Genomic DNA, 20984 nt, shown 5'->3' with positions numbered 1-20984 from the left:
AATCATGTAGGGAGAAGAGTGTAGAGAATGATAAGAGACAGGTAAGTGACAAACACAGCTGAATTTTCAGAAGTCACAAGGCAGATTTTGTAACGCAACCTCCCCTTCTGCAGCGAGTGTTAGGATGCCTGCTGCACAGGGGCAGGAGAGGGCACACCCAAATACCAACACAGGCTGCAGTCACTCTGAACCTCGGGACAACCTATGTCTCCCCCCAGGCCTTCTCCCTTTGGCAAATAGGGTTATGACGCCTTTTGAGAAGGTGCCGTGGAATTTCAGGAGAGCTTAGGGTCAAAGTTTTAGTCCTGCTTCTAATATCTATGTCCCATTTCTAGGCCAGCAAGACCAAGGACATTATTGTGCTGGAGAATTGATGTCAGATCTCTACCTACCTTGAAAGGCAGCACCTTATATGGGGAGAGAGAGAGGGAGAGCCATAAGGCACAGATTAAGGCATAAGTCCCCCAGTAAATCATGGGATGGCTAAGGCCGAACAGGACTCACACTGCGTTGTTTTAATTTCAGGTTTCCTGTTCCTCGGGAAGGCTAAGAAACACGACGCGGTGACAAATACGCTTGATGTCAAAAACAGCTTTTCTTGCTCATTTTTCAGAAGTAGGCTTGGTTTCTGAATCTGTCATCAATTGTGTCTCATTGAGGAAAACTGCTACACCCTGGAGTGGGGGAGGGGGGTTGAGGACAAATTTGATGTTAACATTAAAAACAAAACAAAAAAAAAAAAAAGAAGAGGAGGGTGAAATGTGTTTCTTTATTTCTGCTACTATACAGAAACTCAAGCCTTCAAGAAGACCAAAATCATGTTCTAATTGGAAAACTCAAAGCCTAAGTTCAAGAACCTTCTGCCACCACGTCACCTGCAAGATCATGAAGAGGGAAGCATCTTGTGGAGCCCTGAGAGGGAGTGTGGCTGGTCCCCAGATCCTTACTTTCTCTGCACGCTCCTTGTGGGACTTTTACATTCAGCCCAGAGTGGGAACTGTAAAAATAGACTTCGTGTTTCTGAAGAAGTGAAAGACTTATTGCATAATGGTGGTAAACTCTGTCTACTGGAACAGCGTGGCTGCATGCAAACATGAGGCTCAAAAAATAGCTACCTTGCCAGACAAGCGTGTTCTTTTAAATATTCAGCCTAAAGAAAAATGTGTGGCCTTGTGAGTAGAGTAAAAAACCTCGCTCTAGGATACCGGGAAAACAGAGTGGCATTAGCTTGTCCACAAATCTGGTTGATTCCCATTGACTTCTCCCCACCTGTGAGTCTCAGGGTTTTGTTTTTTTTTTTCTTTTCTCTCTCTCTCTACTTCCTTTTCTCTTTGTAAGACCTATACAAAAATGGAAAGGAAATAATCTGTAAACAGACAGTATCGATTTCTGTAGAAGCCCTGTAAGGCACAAATCTGTTTCCTTCCTTCCTTTTCATCCCCACGAACAAGAGGAATGAAAGCAACATTCAGACACAGCTATCAAATAGAAGGAGTATCTCCTCAGCTCACTCTTCTCTCCCTTGCCCACCCTTTGCCTGTGTCTCCTCCTGAGGTTCCCTGTGAACCCTCTGTGGATCTCTGTTGAAATGATTCTTCCTCAGTAGCTTCCTGTCTGCTGACTCACTGAGCCATACAACAAACATTTATATGTGCATCTAAAATATGCAAGGACTGGGATAGGTGCTAAGGACAGGGGCCAAGGAGAGAGAAAAAAAATACAAGGACAAAAATGGCTCAAGGACCTTCTTAAAGGAATGCGAAATCTGGGGGGGGGGGGTAGATATGAAGTTTGTCATTAAATACTGAGTGAATCAAATGCTATGTTAGTGTGGCATAAAACCAGAGTAATACCCTAGGAAAGTCAGTATTCAGAGTACCTGGGGGCCCTCTAGGTACATAAGGGGAGGCAGAGTAGAGAGATGCAAGACAGGCGCAAAATCTGTGCTTGCAGGTCAAAGCTTTCAGGTTGAGTACTATAGGCCTCCAGCCACACCCGAGTCCTGAGTGGACAAAATAATAACATGTCCATAGGATATTCAGTGCCCAAGGTCGCGTCATTTCCTAGCTGGGGAATGGTTTTGTCTCCTATGGGGGTTATTTTGAAGCCCATATGACATCGCACTGAGGTAGTGTTTTAAGCAGCTGGACAGTGCAGAAAGATATTTGATCAGACTCAGGAGAGGACAATGTATGTCTGCCATTGTGATCCTCAATGTTTGTTCCAAAGGCCTCTCTTCGTCGACACCAGTGTCACCTGGCCAGCAGCAGGAAGCACAAGTAGCTGAAGAGGAGGGAGCAGGACAGTGCAGAGGGGCAGGCTGAGCGTGGAGGAGCAAGCCCTGGAGCCTTAAATTTGTGCTGAGCACAGGACTAGGCACCAGGGACATAGCAACCAACCAGTCAGACTCTGTCTCCGCCTCAAGTGGCTTTGGGCTGCTTAGGGCAAACAGAGATGAACTCTTTGTACATTGGGTGAATATGATGGAGAAGTACAGAATGCGGAGGGCAAAAGGCTCAGAGTCCAGAGGGTCTGGGGGTCATAAAGTCTCGGCCAAGCCCATCATCCTGGGACCCTGGGAGGTGGAACCTGCTCCACAGTGCTTCCTGGGATTTGTCCAGAATCAAGAATGATGAAAAGGGGGCTGGGGACATACCTCCGTTGGTAGAGTGCTTGCCTCGCAGGCACAGGGCCCTGAATTCACTCCCCAGCACCACAAAAGAATGATGAAGGTAGAAGAGGTCACATAGATGTACTGATGGCAGTGGATGAGTTCCTTGCAGAGGAGGCACAAGGACTGTTTTGGGAACTGAGGTCTGACAAACCTCAGACAAGATAGGTAGGCCCCACGTTCTCGACAAATGGGCGTATTTCAACACAGAAGAGGGTGCTGAATCTCACCTGAACGTGTGTAGGTGTCTAGAAGGGAACCAGATGATGTTGAGTGAAAGACAGTGAAGAACAATGACCATGTAACTAGCAGGTCCAGTGGTCACCCTGTGTCCACTGCTGAATGAGGGTGCTGCTGGCACCAAGCAAGGAGCGGGGTGGGTGACAGACTTACCAGCACTATGGTGAGGTCAGAGATCACGTGACTAGCAGGCTGGCTCCAATAGGTTAAGGTGCTGCTCAGTGGTTGTGACCTACTAGAGATCAGCCGTAGTCCATTTTCAGAATGTTTGAGATCATCCTTTTTTATTGTTGCTCTGATTTTACAAATTCAGATTTTTAAAGATGAGACATCTAATCAACCAGTATGGTTCCTGGTCCCTTGTCCTGGCAAAATGCTTGAGAGAATTTGCTTTCTAAGTGGAGGGTGGGCCTGAGATGAGGTCTCGTTTGGATAAGCTGGATAAACATCCCTTACTTTAAGGAATTTGGTATTTATTCTGTAAGAGATAAAGAATCCTAAAAAGGATCTGCTTGGAGGTGTGATATAATCAGGTCTGTATTCTAGGAAGTCCCAATGGTAACGTAAAGGAAGGATTGATGAGACCTTTAATATGGCTTATTTCACCCAAATTTACCTGCTATCCTGGAACCAGTGTCTTACAAAGGGAGTCATGGTGCCTTATACCTAGTATCTGAGAAAGTTAATTTAATTGATCTTCAGTTGATTTGAGCAATTCCTAGAAATGTAATGATAACCTCCCATAAAACTGGCTTTCTAAGAGAGGGTATTTCAGGTTCTAGGAAATGGAAAAGAAGGGGAAACATTTGGGGGAAGGAGAACATCTGGTGTCAAAGCCACCTCCGAGTGATTCAGCCTTTGATCTTGCCACACAAGTCTTTTTCCACCGTAACTGACATGTATTTGCTTCTGTATGAAACAGTGCATTTGAAAATATCAGAAATGGATTCTTCCTAGAATTTTTTCTGGGGTAAATTTCTGGAAAATACAGCTTTTACTGTATCTAAACCAAGTTGCTGCAACTGTGTGCTTGAATGTGGCTTTCAGCTCTTTGGCATGTCACAGTTTGAGCTGGGATTGTGATCCACCCAGAACTGACACGCAGTTTGGGCCAGAATCTGCACGGCCATTCTCTCCGTGAAGGCTGAAGAATAGATTTCACCAGGACTTCTCCCAGAGGGTGGAGTTTGGATGAGTGCTGGCTTGCCTTGCTTGGTACCATCCAAAATTGGCTTACTATATGCCATTTTTTTTCCTTTCCTTCTTTGAATATCCATTTTTTTCATTCAATTGGGCAGGTAACAAAGATTGGCTGAGAGAAAAGGCCCAGCACCTGCATGCAGACTGCGGTCGGGAGGGGACAGGACATAATGCAGGTGTGGAGGGGGCTAGAGCAGCGCAGGGGAATAACCGGGCAAATCACAGAGGACATGGTGCTTGGACTCTGCGTCTTAAAGATGAGCTGCTCTGGACATTAAGAGGACGAGGGGATTCTACTAGAAGTGAGGAGGTGGTTTGTCTTTTCATTTCCAGCCTCTTTAAGTTCAAAACTGGGCACTCATAAAAAATATAAATACAGGGGAGTTTTGGTTGTCTTTCTACATTATGAGTGATTCCTGGACCTGCTATAAGCTTTAATTTCTCAACCAGAAACATATGATCTTAGGGGGGAGTGTAGCTCAGTAGTTGAGCATGTGCCAAGCATGCTCAAGGCCCTGGGTCCAAACCCCAGCAACTTCCAATACATATATACAGTCAAGGAACCTTCCTCCGCCATCAGACTCCTTCTCCTTCATCTCCTAGTGGATGTCTGTCAGGAGTTAGCATTCAAGGTGTTGGAGGATGGAGTCTTCCTAGAGGGTCATTAATAGTGGGAAGGTAACAGAGAAGGGAATGAAGTTCTTACAGCAAAATTCAAAACATACATGGTCTGAAGGTGTTATTGGGGCGATCATTGGGATTTGGGGGAGATGTGGAGGGGTGAGGAAGGAAGGTGGGTGTTATTTTTGTACATCTGACTGGACATTTACTTTTAGTACCAGAATTGGTCTCAGTGAGAACCTGGAGTCTACGCTGTTGGAGTGGATGATAAACCATGCAGAGCTTGAAGGGAGTGACCAGGCCTTGATTTGACCATGTGCAGCAACTTTGCTCTTTTAAAATATTTTTGAAATATAGTACTTGAGAGTTTTTTTCCCTTTAAAGAAATACCGACTAACATATATGGGCACTTATTTTTAAATCTTTAAGAAACTATTGTGATGCTCTTTGCCATCGGTCCATACTAAAAGATTCATAGTCCATATTGATTTTTCTTCCTCTAAAAACATCTCAATTTTCAATAAGCCTGAGGTCTCTTCCTTCCCATATGATCTTCTCCTTGCTTGTTCTGCTATCCTGGCCTCTGGCCACTTTCTCAGGGAGTCCATTTTCCAAACATGTGTGTTTGAGATGTTTTAGTGCTCAGTTGCTCAGAGAGGGACATTCAGGAGAAAGAGGCAACGTTAGGTATTTTTGTGCATGGATAGACCCAAACCTTCCCACAATGCCTAACCAACAAGTCCGAAGCTTCTGTTAGAATTAGGGAGAAAAGAAGGGGTGTTGGGGGAGAGTTTCATCCTCCCTGGGGACACATAGAGGTGAGGTCTGTCTTTGACGTCATCTCACCATCCTATCTGGTGCTGTATTGTCTCTCTGGGTTGGACATCCTTGGTCTCTGATTCTAAACATCTAATCATTTTAGCAAATTTATTTTGCTTTGTTCACACATCGGGTTGAACAGAAATTCCTCATAGGGTACTAATAAAATGAATGAATAACAAAGCCCAGTAAGAATAATAGACAAAAACCACCACAAACAGTCTCCTAAAGGTAATGCAATTTATGTGTTCTATCAACAAGTGGCTGTATGTTAATGTTAAGATAGATGCATGCCTGAGGTACTGGGAAGGCTAAATAATCATAATCGTAATAAGCATTTCATGCCTAGCTTTTTGTGGATTATCTCATCTCCTTCTCATAACAATTCTAAGGGGTAGACATTATCACTTCAGGGTTTCAAGATGGCAGAATCGAGAAGGTCGCTTTCCTCAATTCTCTGACATGAAACCAAGAGAGCAGATAGGCAGCTTCTCAGCAAGGTGGGTGAAAAAAACCAGGAAGGACTTTACTGGAAATTAATACTGGACATTCAAAGCAGATCAGGGTCTCAGGAGGTTGGATATCATAAAATAAGGAAGAAATTCCCAGCACCAGTCCTGTTGCTGCCACTAGAGGCACAAGCCAGAGCGGTCCCTCCATATAACTGATCACATCATTTCTGCTTAGTGTGACAATTAACATAAGGAGGATAAGGGAGCTAGAGGAATGGGAATGTTTAGGGGGCTGTGGCTTGTCTGGGTATGGAGACATCAGAGATCAAAGACACTGCGGCACCAACCTGAAAGGCACAAAAGCCTAGTGCAGGAAAGCCCCTGCCTCTCTCCCAGCCGCCCACAGAGGACAGGGGAAGGGGCCATTTTGCAGCTGCAGGAAGGGGGGCTGGCAGCTGGGGGAGCCAACTTCCTGGCAAACCCAAGATGGGCCCAAAATACAGACCCAGCAAACCCACACCACATGACACGGAGAATACCTAAGTGACCAAGTGAAAACCAAATGTGGAGAGGGGTTTACACAGGGGAGTGCAGGTTGTGGAAACCCTTCCAGCTTCCCATGCGTCCAGTGGCTCACAGAACCAGCTGGGACAGATGCATCCAGCAGCAATTCGAAAGTGTGGAGGGCAGCAGCGATTGAGTTTGAAGATTGAACCTGAGAGACAGGAAATGCAGAGTCTGGAGGGAACTAAGGATCAGGATTGTCTCCGCTGCATGAGTGAAACCCAGGGGGCACCCTGGGGTGCAATCTCACAGCATAGACCGGAGACTGCTGGGCCCTGGAAGTGCACTGATTTAAAATCCTCAGACCAATCACCATTCAGTGAAGAACCTGAACTCTGCATCTAGGAGCTCCACCAATGGGATCTCCTCTCACACTCCAATGACCCCACCCTGAGGGTAGAACAGATATCACACTCCAGCCCACCCCACCTAATGCTGCTGAAAACGGAAGCTGAGAAATCTCTGAACTCCAGCGGAAACAATTCTTTAACTTTTCATGGAGATCTTTTTTTTTTTTTTTCTTTTCTCTATTTAATTGTGACCTCAATGGTTCATGGACACTTATAACTATTTGTTTCTTTTTTTCTCATTTCTAGCATTTTTTATAGGCAGTCATTTTTCATGGATCAGAAGTTTGAGGACTAGGATGTTTGATTTGTATATTTCAGTTTTGTTTTGTATTCTTTTATTTTTATTTTTTAATATTTATATTTTTTTCTTCCCTTGATTCTCTTTCTCTCTTTTCTTCAGCTAACAGCCAAACTCTATTGTTCACTCCTTCACTTTTCCTTTAATTTTTTACTTCTACTTTCTCTCCTCCTCCCTCATAATGATCACATCCTACATTACTTCTGCTCTCTCCTTGTTCACCATTCAAAATTTTGTAACCTTTTTGCAAACCCCTATAGGGTATTATTTTGGGGTGGCCACTTGTTGAGAGAATACATAAGTTGCATTGCAAATACCTTTAGGAGACTGTTTATGATGGTTTTTGTTCTGTTATTCTTATTGTGCTTTGTTACTCATTCATTTTATTAACCCTATGAGGATATACCCTATAATTTTTTTTTGCAAACTTACTGTTTTTATGTAGACAATAACTGATCACATCATTTCGGCTTAGTGTGACAATTAACATTGTAGATGTCACAGCAGGAACTATTTGGTTTATTGCTATATATTGTTTGCATTGGTTGTTGTTATTATTTGTGCCTTGCTAAACTGTGGAGTAATGGAAACCTCCAGAGACACTCTAAGTCCACAGGGTAGAAACTCTGCTGCCTCAAATCCATACTGTTAGATGTGTGGACTCACAAACAGCATGAAAAAGCAAGAGAACAAATTGCCCCAAACAAAGCAAAATACTTCAACAACAGAATCCATCAATACCACAGTGGAAAAAAAAGTCAGAGAAAGAGATTATATTATTCATAGTTAAACTGAGAGGTAAAGGATGGAATCAGAAAGTGAAATATAGGAAGTGAAGTATCACTACAATAAAGAGATAGAAATTCTGAAAAAAAATCAAACAGAAATCCTCAAAATGAAGGAATCAATAAATCAAATTAAAAATTCAATGGAAAGTGTTACCAGAAGACTAGACTACTTGCAAGACAGAGTTTTAGCCACAAAAAGTATATAATCTTGAAAATAAAGTTGACCATGGAGAAAAGATGTTAAGAGCCCATGAACAGAATTCCAAGAAATATGGGATAACATATAAACACCAAATATGATTTATTGAGTTAAATGAAGGCTCAGAGACACAAACCAAAGGAATGCACAATCTTTTAAATGAAATAATATCAGAAAATTAACCAAACCTTAAGAATGAAATGGAAAATAAGGGCTGGGTTGTAGCTTAGTGGTACAGCGCTTGCCTCGCACATGTGAAGCACTGGGTTAGATCCTCAGCACTACATAAAAATAAATAAATAAATAAAAATAAAATATTGTGTCCATCTACAGCTAAAAAAATTAAAAAGAAATGGAAAATCAAATACAGGATGCTTATAGGACCCCAAATATACAGAATTACAACAGACCCGTACCAAGGAACATTATTATGAAAATACCTAACAGACAGAAGGGCAGAATTTTAAAGACTGCCAGAGAAAAACAACAGAGAAACAAATCCAGATCTCAGTTGATTTCTCAACTCAGACCCTAAAAGCTAGGAGGTCTTGGAATAATACATACCAAGCTCTGAAAGAAAATGGATACAATATCACTTTACCGTTACATAGTGAAGAAGTAGAGGTCAAGGAGGACACGTAATTTGCCCAAGGTTATGTGTAGTATGTGGTCAAACTGTACTTAAATCCTTGTCTGCCCAACTCTAAAAACATGGGCCAGCTTTTAGCCAGGTGCTTTCCTGTGTCCAGAAGATACACTGAAGCTCGGGTCAGTAAAAAAGTGCATGTGTAACTGATGTGAATCTGCAATCTGTATACGGGGTAAAAATGGGAGTTCATAATCCGCTTGAATCAAATGTATGAAATATGATATGTCAAGAGCTTTGTAATGTTTTGAACAACTAATAATAAAAAAAATTTAAAAAAAAAACAAGGAGGAGGAGCATTCATGGCGGAGAGAATGGCATGTTCAAGGGCTCAGAGGCAGGAGCATCATGGCGTCTTCAGGGAATTGAGACCATTTTGGCTAAGAGTGGAGGGTCAAAGGCAAACCTGGGGAATCCCAACATCTTAGGATACAGGAGGAAAGAGAAACCGAGAGGCAATCTGGTAGGAACAAGCCACGAGAAAGGGCAAGAAAACTTCAAGAAGGAAGAATAAACACAGAAGAAATGAGGAACCAAATTGTTTAAGACCCCCAGGAGTACAGGACGGGATTTCAAGCACAGGCATCTCAAAGATGGGGAGGAATATTTTGGAACAGGGGTCTCTTCTTAAATACTCAAATGAAGACAGACTGCATAGGTGACCTTTGCCAGTGACAAGGATCGAGAATGAGTGGGTGGGCTAATGGATGGAATGATAAAATATTAGAGATGAGGTTATGGGATGATTTAATTTAACCATCTCACTTTCCACTGGAGAAAAATGAAGATCCAGAACTCGGCAGTGATTTTTTTTTCTGCCGTGGCATCGCTAATAAGGGATAGAGCTGTGATTAGAATTCAGATCAGCTGACTCTCTCAAAAGGAAACATTTCAGACATGTATTCTATGCAAGGGACATGAATAGACAATCCACAAAGGAAGTACCAATGGCCAACAAACATGAAAAAAATTTGTTCAACTTCACTTGTAATCAAAGAATCCTCAATAGTACAAGGGAACAAACACACTCATGTATTGCTGGGAGAAATATAAATTGTAATAATCTTTTTTGGAAGATATTTTTGTAATAAGGGAAGTGGCAATAGAGCATGGTGATTAAAAGTATCAGCCCTGAAGTCAGACATACTCAAGTTTAAACAGGAGGTCTGTCAACCATGGCATTTGTTCACCACTTTCTGGGCAAGAGCCTCAGTTTCCTCTAAAAAATGTGGATATTAATAGTACTTCTCCATTTATCATGAGAAGGAAATGAGATTATGTTTATAGAGTAGTTACCACAGCGTCCAGAGCAAAGTCCAATAAATGGTATTAGCATGATTATTATGTATAAGAAATTTTACAAGTACTCACATTTTGTTGGCCCAGCAATTTTGTGTCTAGACATTCATCTTACAGAAATGGTCAGCACGGAGCATAAAGATTTATGTACACGTATATTCATCACAATATTATTCATAAGTGTGAAAAACTGGAAAGGAAGGCCCAAGAACAGAGTGGGCAAATAAATGATGGTTCATCTGGTTGATGGAATACCACGTAGCCATTAAAGATAATGCAGCTAAAGAACACTGCTTCATCTGAGAACACGTCTGTAGCAAGTGACACAAGTAGGTTACACACCAACATATAATGCCAATTTTATAATAAAACATACGTGTGTGTATTCTACACATATAGAAATTACTGAATGGCAATTTGGTGAGAAGGAAAGGACTCAATATAAACCATGCGAGTCATAAAAGCCCATGAGAGACCCCCATCCCCTGAATTCAGGAACACGTAGCTTAGCGGATTGTGTTGTGAACTCTTAACAGGATTAAGAGAAAAGAAAGAATGAAATTAAGTTCCTTTTTCTGACATTATCAAAACTATGTAAATATTTGAGTTTAATGAGCCATTCTCAATCCTCCACGTTTGAAAAGACCTGAAGGGAAATTATATTTTACAGTTGTAAATTTATCTCAGCATGTTGAGATTTCCAGACTTAATTTCTATTAATGTTTTTTGATGCCAGCATGAAAATATACCTTAGATAATCTTCCTCCATAGAAGTTCTTACCAGGAGCTGATTAGACCAAATAAAATAAAGTAGTAAACAAAATAGGAAAATCCTCTGTGGACAAACATTGAAAACGAATGCTAGAGTTGATTTGTTTACTACTTTCTTCTATCAATATATCCTAGAAAGTCCACAGAGGAATGATAGTAGAGATGAAAAAAATATAGAACCCCAAGGAATGAATGATCATTTTTTCCTATATGTGATTCCAAATCGTTCACCCCAATAGACTTTGAGAAGACTGTGCTATGCATCCTTAGCTATAAATCACTTATCTACTGTCTAGCAGTGCATGATTTGTGTAAGGTTCAGAATGTACACCAAACAGGGCCCACAAATTCAAAAAGAGTCCATCATTATTGTTTTTGTGCTTTAATTCATATTACAATTAAATGACAACTGTGGTTCTAAAAAAATGTACTCTTGGACAAGTCAATTAACCTATGAACTTCTCAGTGTCCTCATTTCTAAACTAGGACTAAATGGCTGATTTCTAAAATTTTTCCTAATTCGGGAATCACACAGCAAAACATGGCACAAGAAAACATGAATTAGATCTTAAAAATTGGCTTTTCCTGGGAAAGAAGTTGAATGTGTTGAAATTATAAAATGTTGATATTAATATTTTTGATGTTAGAGGGAAACATTTCTGAGTATTATAGTAGTTCACATTGTAATTATAAGAACATCGTGCGTAGATCAGTTACAGCCCAGAAACAAATTATTCAAGTGACAAATATGGTAAATTATTCAAAATTCTTGTTACATTCTATGGAACAACATTTGTACAAATAAATTTGTACTTTGGTTGTGACAGTTAACACTTTCAAGTTTCAATGTACATTTTTACCGAATGTCTCATTTGAATATCACAATTCTATGAGTGTAGTTTCAATTTTAGTTTTCTCCTTATGAAGATCAGAAGGTATATGACTTTCCCCAAATAGGAAAGCTACGGAAACCAGGCCTCAAACTCCAAGACCCACCCTCTTTCTGGGGAATCATATCACCTTCAAGGCCATAACACTCATTTAAATGTGAGTTTTCAGATAGCCTTTGAGAATGGCTTTTGTGCACAGCAAAGAGTATTGAGTGGTTATGTTTGTTTTTATAAGTAATATTTGACTTACTGAAGTTACAAATTTTAAAACTTATACATTTAGAAATCGTCAATCTTTTTTTTTTTTTTAGAAGTAGAACTAATATTTATTTAAATGTACTCAATAATCTTGAGGCTACACTGAGATGGGACATTCAATCTTTTAGAAGTCAGCAAACTACAGCCGGTGAACCAAATCTGTCTGCCTGGCTGTTGGTATAAATAAAGTTTTCCTGGAACACAGCCACACCTGTTCATTTCATATCATCTATTGCTGTTGCTGTGCTATTACACCCCAGCTGAGTAGTTTCAACTTAGAACACAAGGCCTATAAAGCCTAAGATATTTATTATCTGGTTCTTTGCAGAAAAGGCGTGCCAACTCTTAGATTCAACTTACAGATCTTATCATTCTATACGTAAAGCTAGCGAATTTGGAAAATCACTTGCAAGGAAATTTTTATAAATTCAGTTAAAACCCTTTGAAACATTTAAACTACATTTATATATTTGATGTATTAGATTTTCTTTTTGACATAACTCAAGCATTTATCTTAACAGAAAACCACCCAAGTGTTTGTATTATTCTTGTAAATTCAATAAGCCATACTGAATCTTATATGTATATATAATTTATAACTATAATTTTATAATGATGTTGAGTTATAAGTTCTCTTATGTACTCTAATACTTCGAGTAGATGTGGAAAGATTTCAATTTAGATATCACAAATCTAAATCAATTATAACTTTTATTTACAATAATAAAACTGACCTGTTGAACTAAGATGCTAAATTATCTTGAACTAAAATTAACAAATATGAACAGATTCCTTCCTGACATAAACTATAAATATTGTGGGTTTGATCTTATTATGTCGCTAGGCTTAAATCGAAATTAACCCAAACTCAAAGTTTGGGTTGTTATAGAGGTCGGTGGACTTGAGGGAGGCAGATCATCTGTCGGGGAACTCATGGCACCACTGGGCTAAAGTTGAGACTGTCGGGCAACAATTTGGCTCCTCATGGTTGTTCCTGAATATCAGAGAGAATGAAGGTTGCTAAGGACAGTCTATACTCTGGAGTGCCTCCTAAGACTGTCACACCCAGGGGCAAGAGTTAGAGAAGACTTCAGCAACCTTAGAACTCAGAGGCCACAGACTTATGAAGGTTTAGATCAAGTCACGACAAATAAGTCTGGCCTTTTGAACAACTGAGTGGAGAGAAGACTCCACAGAATGAGTAATAGAGGAAGGAAGTTATAAATATCAACTACGACACTTCCTAATAGCAAAAATGAGGACTGTAGGAGCTACTCATTTTCTTCTTACTCACTATGTCTTATTTACATAAATTAATAACTTTCCTTTTTATTCTTTCCTCCTTATCCCTAATGTTTTATTTTTATTTTTTTTTAGTTGTTGATGGATCTTTATTTATTCTGAGCATCGAACCCAATGCCTCATGCTGGCAAGGCAAGCGTTCAACCACTGAGCTACAACCCCAGCCCCCTAATGTTTTATAAAGAAATTTTTTGTCTTGATTAACTATCCTTCCGCCTACAGGTTGAGGGATATCAAGACTGGGATGTGATTAGGTTAATAGAAAAAAAAATAAACATTAGCCCAGAGATTGTCACTGAAGTAATGTGTATTCTTTAAATTTTTATTTATTTTTTTTTATTGTGTTTTTAATGTGGTGCTGAGGATCGAACCCAGTACCTCATGCATGCTAGGTCAGCACGCTACCACTGAGCCACAACCCCAGCCCACGAGTAATGCGTATTCTAACGTTCATGGCCCACCTTCTGGAGCAGGCAAGTGCATTTGAGTGTTAGTGAGACCTGTCTCTGTCTGCTATTACTCAGATGCTTCAGTTTTGGAAATAGACTATATCTGAACATTTAGTAGCCAAAGGCATGCTCTGTCGTGGACCAGGTGGATCAGCACTTAGTGAGTCTAGCCTCCTTTCAGTGTGTCCTCCTCTGCTGCAGAGTTGGAACCCCACAAACGGTTTCAGGTTTGCTGGGGGCAAAGCTCTAAATACAATTCAGGTGTTCACCTTGCACTTGGTTGATTGCAGCTTCACTTCTGAGCCGCTGCTGTTTCTACTGGCAAGCTGGATGGAGGAGTCACTGAACATTTCTTCAATAGGGCCAACAGGTTCCAATGTGTAGTAACTAGCCTTATGGTGTCAAATAAGAGCATGGGCCATCTGTTTTGCTGGTGTAGCTTTTATGTGGTGCCAGAGCTTGGGACATGGCAGCTTGGTGAAGACCCCTGATCACAGAGGCTTCCTGATAAGGGTGGTTCCCTAACGGTGACAGATCTCTGATGATAGCTGTGGCAGTCTGGCTCTCAAGATGTCAGCTATAATGGTAGCTACATAACTGGCAGGCAGCTTCCTGTTGCTCAAAAGGCAGGAAGCAGTTTCTGCAGTGACTTGGTTCTATGAGTTGGCTTGGACAGTTATTTCAGAGGACTTCCTCAACCCTAAAAACAAGCAATGGGTACCAAATTTCTTTCTGCTTAAACTCCCTAGAGTGGATTCTGATCTTTGCCAAAGAACCCCAACTGATTAAAAATAAAAAGGACTTCCCCTCTAGGTATTAAGTCTTTTGAATTCTTCAGAATTCTCCATTCCCCGCTCCCATAATTTTCCTATATGGTAGGTTTCACAATCTCATATCTATCTGAAAAAGCTCTCTTTTGTGGCTTTGTGTAGGTAATAATTAATTTTATGAACACTATGCTATGGTCAGCTTTATTTCTCATTCCACTTTCCCATCTTAGGTGACCCACGCTGTGTCCCCAAGACTGTGAACAGTCCCCTCTAGCTGCTGGCCCTTTTCCCTTCTCCTTAATCAAAATGGCTATTTTATATCCTGTTGAATTCATCCTCCTCTGTAGAATCTAATGAATGAATTTAGGTTAGGCTAATTGGTGACAGTGGAAAGGATGTTTGAATATTGAAAATAATAATGATGATGACAGCCACTACTGACATTGAGAGTTGACTACACACCAAGCACTATAAGAATTATCTCATTTAATCCTTCAAAATTTCCAAACCTAATGAGTTAAGTGCTATCACACCCATTTTGCAGATGAGGATCCTGAGGCCCCACACAGATTAAAAAGTGTGATTAGAGAATGAGGCTAGGGCTGGGGCTCAGCAGTAGAGCGCTTGCCTCCCACGTGAGGCTCTAGGTTCAATCCTCAGCACCATGTAAAAATAAACAAAAATAAAGGTATTGTGTCCATTATTAAAAAAAATGTGATTAAAGTCACACAGTTAGCAAGTGTTAGAACTAGGACTTGAATTCAAGACTGAGTCATTAGCCTCGCCCATTAACCACCACATTATAACACCTCTTCAAATGCAAAGGAGTGATTGGAGAATCCTAGATGGCTTTGCAGCTTGATGGATGGGGGCTTTCTAGCAACAAAAGCATTTGTGTTTTACTGAGATCAGGAAAGCTAAATATTAGAAGACATTTATAGCTAAACAAGAAGATTCCACATTTTGTGGTAACACAAACATTTCTCTGGTTACAAGCATTTGTTTATTTCATTGTAGTATGTAAGAAATGAAACAGGGAAGCAGAATATTTAAAGAAGGATAAAGGTATATAGGTAAATGAGTCAATGTAGGGGAATCTGGAAAAATGGAGGAAGTTTAGTCTATTCTTCTAAAAAAATATTTCATTAAACAGTCCATATTATGATAAGCCTCTAAAAGATTAAACTAGTATAGATAATGCAGGATTAGATAAGAGACTGGATGATAAGATGCTTAAAGCTTAAAGTCACTGATTATTTGGAAAAGAGGAAAGGTAAGTGTGCAGAATGGATCTCGTGTTTGATAAATATTAGGTTCCTGAGGAGACAATAACCATAAATAATAAGAGTAGAAATCTTGTAATCCTGGAAACTCACTGGAACAGCTGCATGAAGATCATTTCCACAGTAGGAAATTATTGAGGAAAATCTAGTGAGGATCTCAATGTTCCAATAGTATTAGTAAAGTAGGGCATGCATAAATCCTATGGGTTCCTCTGGTGTCTATTTAAACTCTCCAAAGTTATCAATGAAGGTGGAGGAGTGAAGGTTGGGCTAACTCATGGGTAGAACTCAGACTCTATCCACAGAAAACAACCAACCAGTTAAAGAGCTGATCTGAGCAGGTCTAGCTGCCTAACCCTTGTGGATTTCCAATACCCTACAGTCAAGTTGTTCTGGGCTTATACTCTGTGAAAACCACTGTAGAATAATGAATAAATAATCAGAGGGACTATGAAAATTACCAAATGAAAATTAACATTTCCAAATGCTAATTTAATTTTACTACAAAATTCATTGTTATCTTTCTGCGATTGTTAAACTACCAAATGGGAAGCCAAATAATTTAGTGATTTGTCCTTTGCAAAAAAATTTGTTAAGTACATATAGCTTCACAGATTCTTTTTTCCCCCCAATCCTAAACATGAAATTTATTTTCAGGCTCTTGATGTAGCTTTCAGAATTTATCCTTTACTCTCCACCATGCAAATTACAAGGTTCTGTTGTGATACTAGAGGGAAAAATGACTAATAGTAAGAAGAGATAGAACTTTTATATGATCATTTTCCCAACTACAATCACGTTTTCAAACTAAAAGGTATACGAAAGTGGTTTTCCAAGACATTAAATACTCTTGCAAAGAGAAAGATTTTTAAAAAGTTCCAAATGAATGATCCTCTGGAGTGCAGAAAGGTTAGCTGTGAATATGCTTTTGAAATATACTATGAAGGATTCTCATTCTGAGATTATGGTTGTTCATACTTCCAGGTTCAAGTGTTGCTCAATCAGCAAGGTGCTCAATTCACAGTGATTGCTGCACCTTTCCTTGTTGATCACGAAAATGCATAATCTCAGCCCAGATACACTTACCATAAAAATGAATACAAGAAATAGGGGTTTGATTTTAAAATTTTCCAGTTGCTGCAGATCGAGAAAAATATATGCAGAAGACTCCATTTGAAAAGCTCTGATTCAAATAAGTCCAAAGAGAATGCTTCTCTATGTACCTAATGTTGTCTTCGAATTAGACAGCAAGCTTCTCTCGCTCAGAGCCCTTGTCAATTTGATTAAACTCACCAACACGTGACCGACTCCACCTCAGTTAAAAATACTCTAGCCAGAGAATGACTGAGAAGCTGGTGGCTTTCTGTTTCTGAGTGGGTCCTTTGGCAGCGCGATCCTTACACTTGCTAGAGGGATATACATTTAAATTTAAAGCCCTACAACTGAATGAATCCTCCAGGCGCAGCTCATTGCAATGAGAGATTTAGAAGAATGCAAATTCGAGTCCAGAATCCAGCATACCCTTCCAGGCATGGACGTTTTCAGTTAAAAATGGCCCTTCAATTACTTAATTTTCAGTGTTGTTTTAAAAGGTAGCTTTTGGACATTGCTTTCTGTATATTCTCTTTGCAAGATTAAAGATCCTTCAGGTGAAAACACTTGAGGGAAAAGGCCGCAGGGGCATATGTTTTGTGTGTGCCCGGTGCCCATTCCCGCGGAGGGGAGGGTTCCAATGACAGTCCCAAACCCCCAAATTTCCCTCAGCCCGGAGTATCAACTCGGTCCCCACGAAACAAACTGGAAAGTCTCCAAGCTGTTATTGGCCCAGTTGGCAGGGAAGTGAGTGGGGGACAACCGGCCTCGAGCCCGGCCACCCTCGGGGACGACCCCGCTCCGCGGCGACTACCCGGGAGCGCGAGGTCAGCTCGGACAGGGAGCGGGGTGGGGACACCACCCGGTCACCCACGCGGGGCTCGGGGCCCGCGCTTCCCGCACGCGCAGCCGGCGTCCGGCGCGTTGACTGCGCTGCCATGGCAACGGCAGCCCGCCCCGCCCCCTCGCGGCGCCGGCGCGCCAGGCCGGGCGGGGCGGGGCGGGCGTTGCTAGGAGACGGACGGCGGGCGTCCGCCTCCGCGGCGCGGTCTCGCGCTTCCGCCCTTCACCTACTTCAGCCGGGTGGAGGTGGCGGTGGGGGAGGGCCAGGAGGCGACCAGGAAGCCACGTGGTGGGTAGGGGCCGCAGGGCTCCTTCTCCTTCGCAAGGGTCCCTTCCGGGTCGAGGCGACGTCCGCATTCCCCCTGGCGCGCTCGTATTGTGTCCTGTGCCCGGGAGGAAACGGCGCTCAGCAAAAGGAACGAACGAAAACACTTCAACATTGTTTCTCTCCCGCCCTCCTCCCCAGCCCCCGCTGGCTCCAGAAGGACTGCAGGTCCCTGGACTCCTCGCTGGGCTCTTCGCCCACTGTTGCTCCCTCTCGGAAAGGAGCCATTTCTTGAACTTTACTGTACCCAGCCACCATATGCTAAGCCCTGTGCACACGTCGTCTCGTTTTCGACCCTCAGAGGCAGGAGCTAGTAAATTCTTTTTAACATAAAATGCGGCTGGTTGGGGTGGAGCCGGATTTGAGGTCCTGACTTACTTAACTGCAAGCTCCCTGCTTTTTTTTTTTTTTTTAATGCTCAAGTTCCTTCCCCTTGGCTGCCTTTTGGCTAGCACATCATCCCCTTCGCTGTCCAAACACACTCCCCCAACACCGACTGGGACACACTGTCTGGAACGTCGACTGACAGGGGGATTGAAAACGAAATCAGAACTGTCCCAAAAAATCTTGATGTATTGCTGATCGTTCACAGATGTCCTAGTCTGTAATGCACTACTGGAATGACCCCTTAGGATCTTCAAATTCTTACTAAGGAGAGAAAAGCTAAACCAAAGACTATTGACTCATGGAGGTATCTCATGCTGAGCTCGACACTGTGGGGTATGAAAAAGCCTCCCCCGCCCCCCTCCGCCTTGTAAACGATGTCTGACCATGAAGAGTTTATTTTCTACTAGGGAACTGTCTTGGGTTGCCATGGATGTGAGTGCAAGCGATTTATTAAGGAAGCGCTTCCATAAGAAACTAGTAATGGAGAAAAAGAAGCAGAATACAGAAGCAGCCAAGCTTCTTGGGAGTAATAATTTAAGGTGAAGTTCCAGTCCCAGCTTGATCCAAAGGTAGCACCTGAGCATAAATTACACAGTGAGCTTATCCCACGGGGAGGCAAGGGAACTAGGTTTTTTAACCCTGCACCAGTCAGTCCTGGCTGTAGTATTACCTCCAGGCAATTGGGGGCACAGATATCTACAGCTTCTCAGGTGAGTCAGGGCAAAGGGGTTCCTGTAGATTGACAGAAGAAAGTCCTCTGTAGGAAGTTGGTGGTATGACCCTATGAATAAAGCACCTAGAACCTGTGGGGTGGGTGCAGAGGGTGGTAAAGGGGATTCAACAGATGGGGGCAGAACACCCCGTACCCTGTGCAGATCTGTATGCGGCTCCATCTTGTCATAGTTTATTCAAGATTTTAACTGGTCACAGATCTAGTGAGACAAATGACAGCTAATGATGCTACAGCAAATCCCCAGGCAATAATGTAGGGATGGCATCTCTCTTTTCTACCATCTATTGTAAATTCCCCACACCCTCAGCCCTTCCTCCAGTCTAGGTGGCTTGCCCAGTGAAGGAACCCAGTCTTCATCCCTGAGGGGTTTGAACTCCCACACCGTACCTTTATCAGGTAATGATTGCTGGAACTGCCTACTTTCAGTAAAAACTGGGCATAGGAACAGCCAGAATCACTCTGGTAGATTAGGTGAGTGCAGACATATGCTCCCCTCCCACTTATGTAGCAGTACCCCAACCTCCTCATGATGATAAGAGTCAGTTACCGCCAACACTTTCTTTGCCTTCGTGGAGTGCAAAATGGTAGGACCAGAGCTATAGTTTTAATTTAGTGGAACGTTTCCTGTGTCCCCTGGTGCATAGCATTCTCTCTCTGGGAACTAGAACATCAGGGTCCAAAGTCCTGAGTTGTGAGGGTGGGAACCATACCCCAAGAAGGTCACTGAAAGTGATGGTGAGCCAACCTACTCCTTTTTCCACCCTCTGTTTCCCAGATTCAGGTCTCAAACTCACTGGAGATAAAACACAGTATAATAGCTGTGGGTTTAAGGCCTTTAGGACATCCTGAAGGATAGTGCCCCAATATCGCATGATATCTGATGTCATATCTAGCTATGCCTTCAGAAGGTGGTTACCTGTAACAGGCTAGAACTTCTGATGGTGTCGAACCAGTGGATTTCACAGTCATGTGACCACTGCCATACTTCTCTTTCCAAAAAATGGCCTAAATATATTTTGTGGTATCCTATGTTGGTCAGACATTCTGAGTCCTCAAATAGTGGATTTTGCCGAGACACTGCAGGCAGAAAGGCAAATCTATCTACAGAATTTGTTTCATTTCCAGTGTTTTATCACCTTTTTTATTGTTGTAGGTAAAGGACCTAACAATAATAATGTAAAGGAATAAGAGTTTATTTTGGCTCATGGTTTCAGAGGTTTAGTCCATGGTCAGTTGACTCTATAGCCCCAGCCCCATGGTGAAGCATGGCAGAAGGACAGGGGGACCAGGAAGCAGAGATGGCTCTGCTCACCAGGACCAAATATAAATCCCAAAGTCATATCCCTAGTCACTGACTTCCTCCAGCCACACTCTACCTGCCTATAGTTAATCCATCAGTGGATTAACCCAATGATTACATTATTCCTCTCATAATCTAATCATTTCACCTCTGAAAATGAGGGGATACCTCATATCTAAACCATAATACCCAGTCAAAACAAAATCATACCTTTCCAGAGAAAGGGATCCCGTATAATTAACTTGCCACCAAATCTCTGGTTGATCTCTTCAAGGAATGGCACTCTACTGGGGACTTGGAGTTAGTCTCTGTTTTTGGAATGTCAGTCATTCAGCAGGGGCAGCAGCTAGGTCAGCTTTGGTAAAAACGAGCCCATGTTTTGGATGCATGCCTTGCCTCTATTTCTGTCACTGGGCAGCTAGCTATTACATGCA

Source organism: Urocitellus parryii, chromosome 6 (assembly GCF_045843805.1).
Source record: "Urocitellus parryii isolate mUroPar1 chromosome 6, mUroPar1.hap1, whole genome shotgun sequence".
Lineage (NCBI taxonomy): Eukaryota > Metazoa > Chordata > Mammalia > Rodentia > Sciuridae > Urocitellus > Urocitellus parryii.
This window is presented reverse-complemented; position numbering follows the sequence as displayed.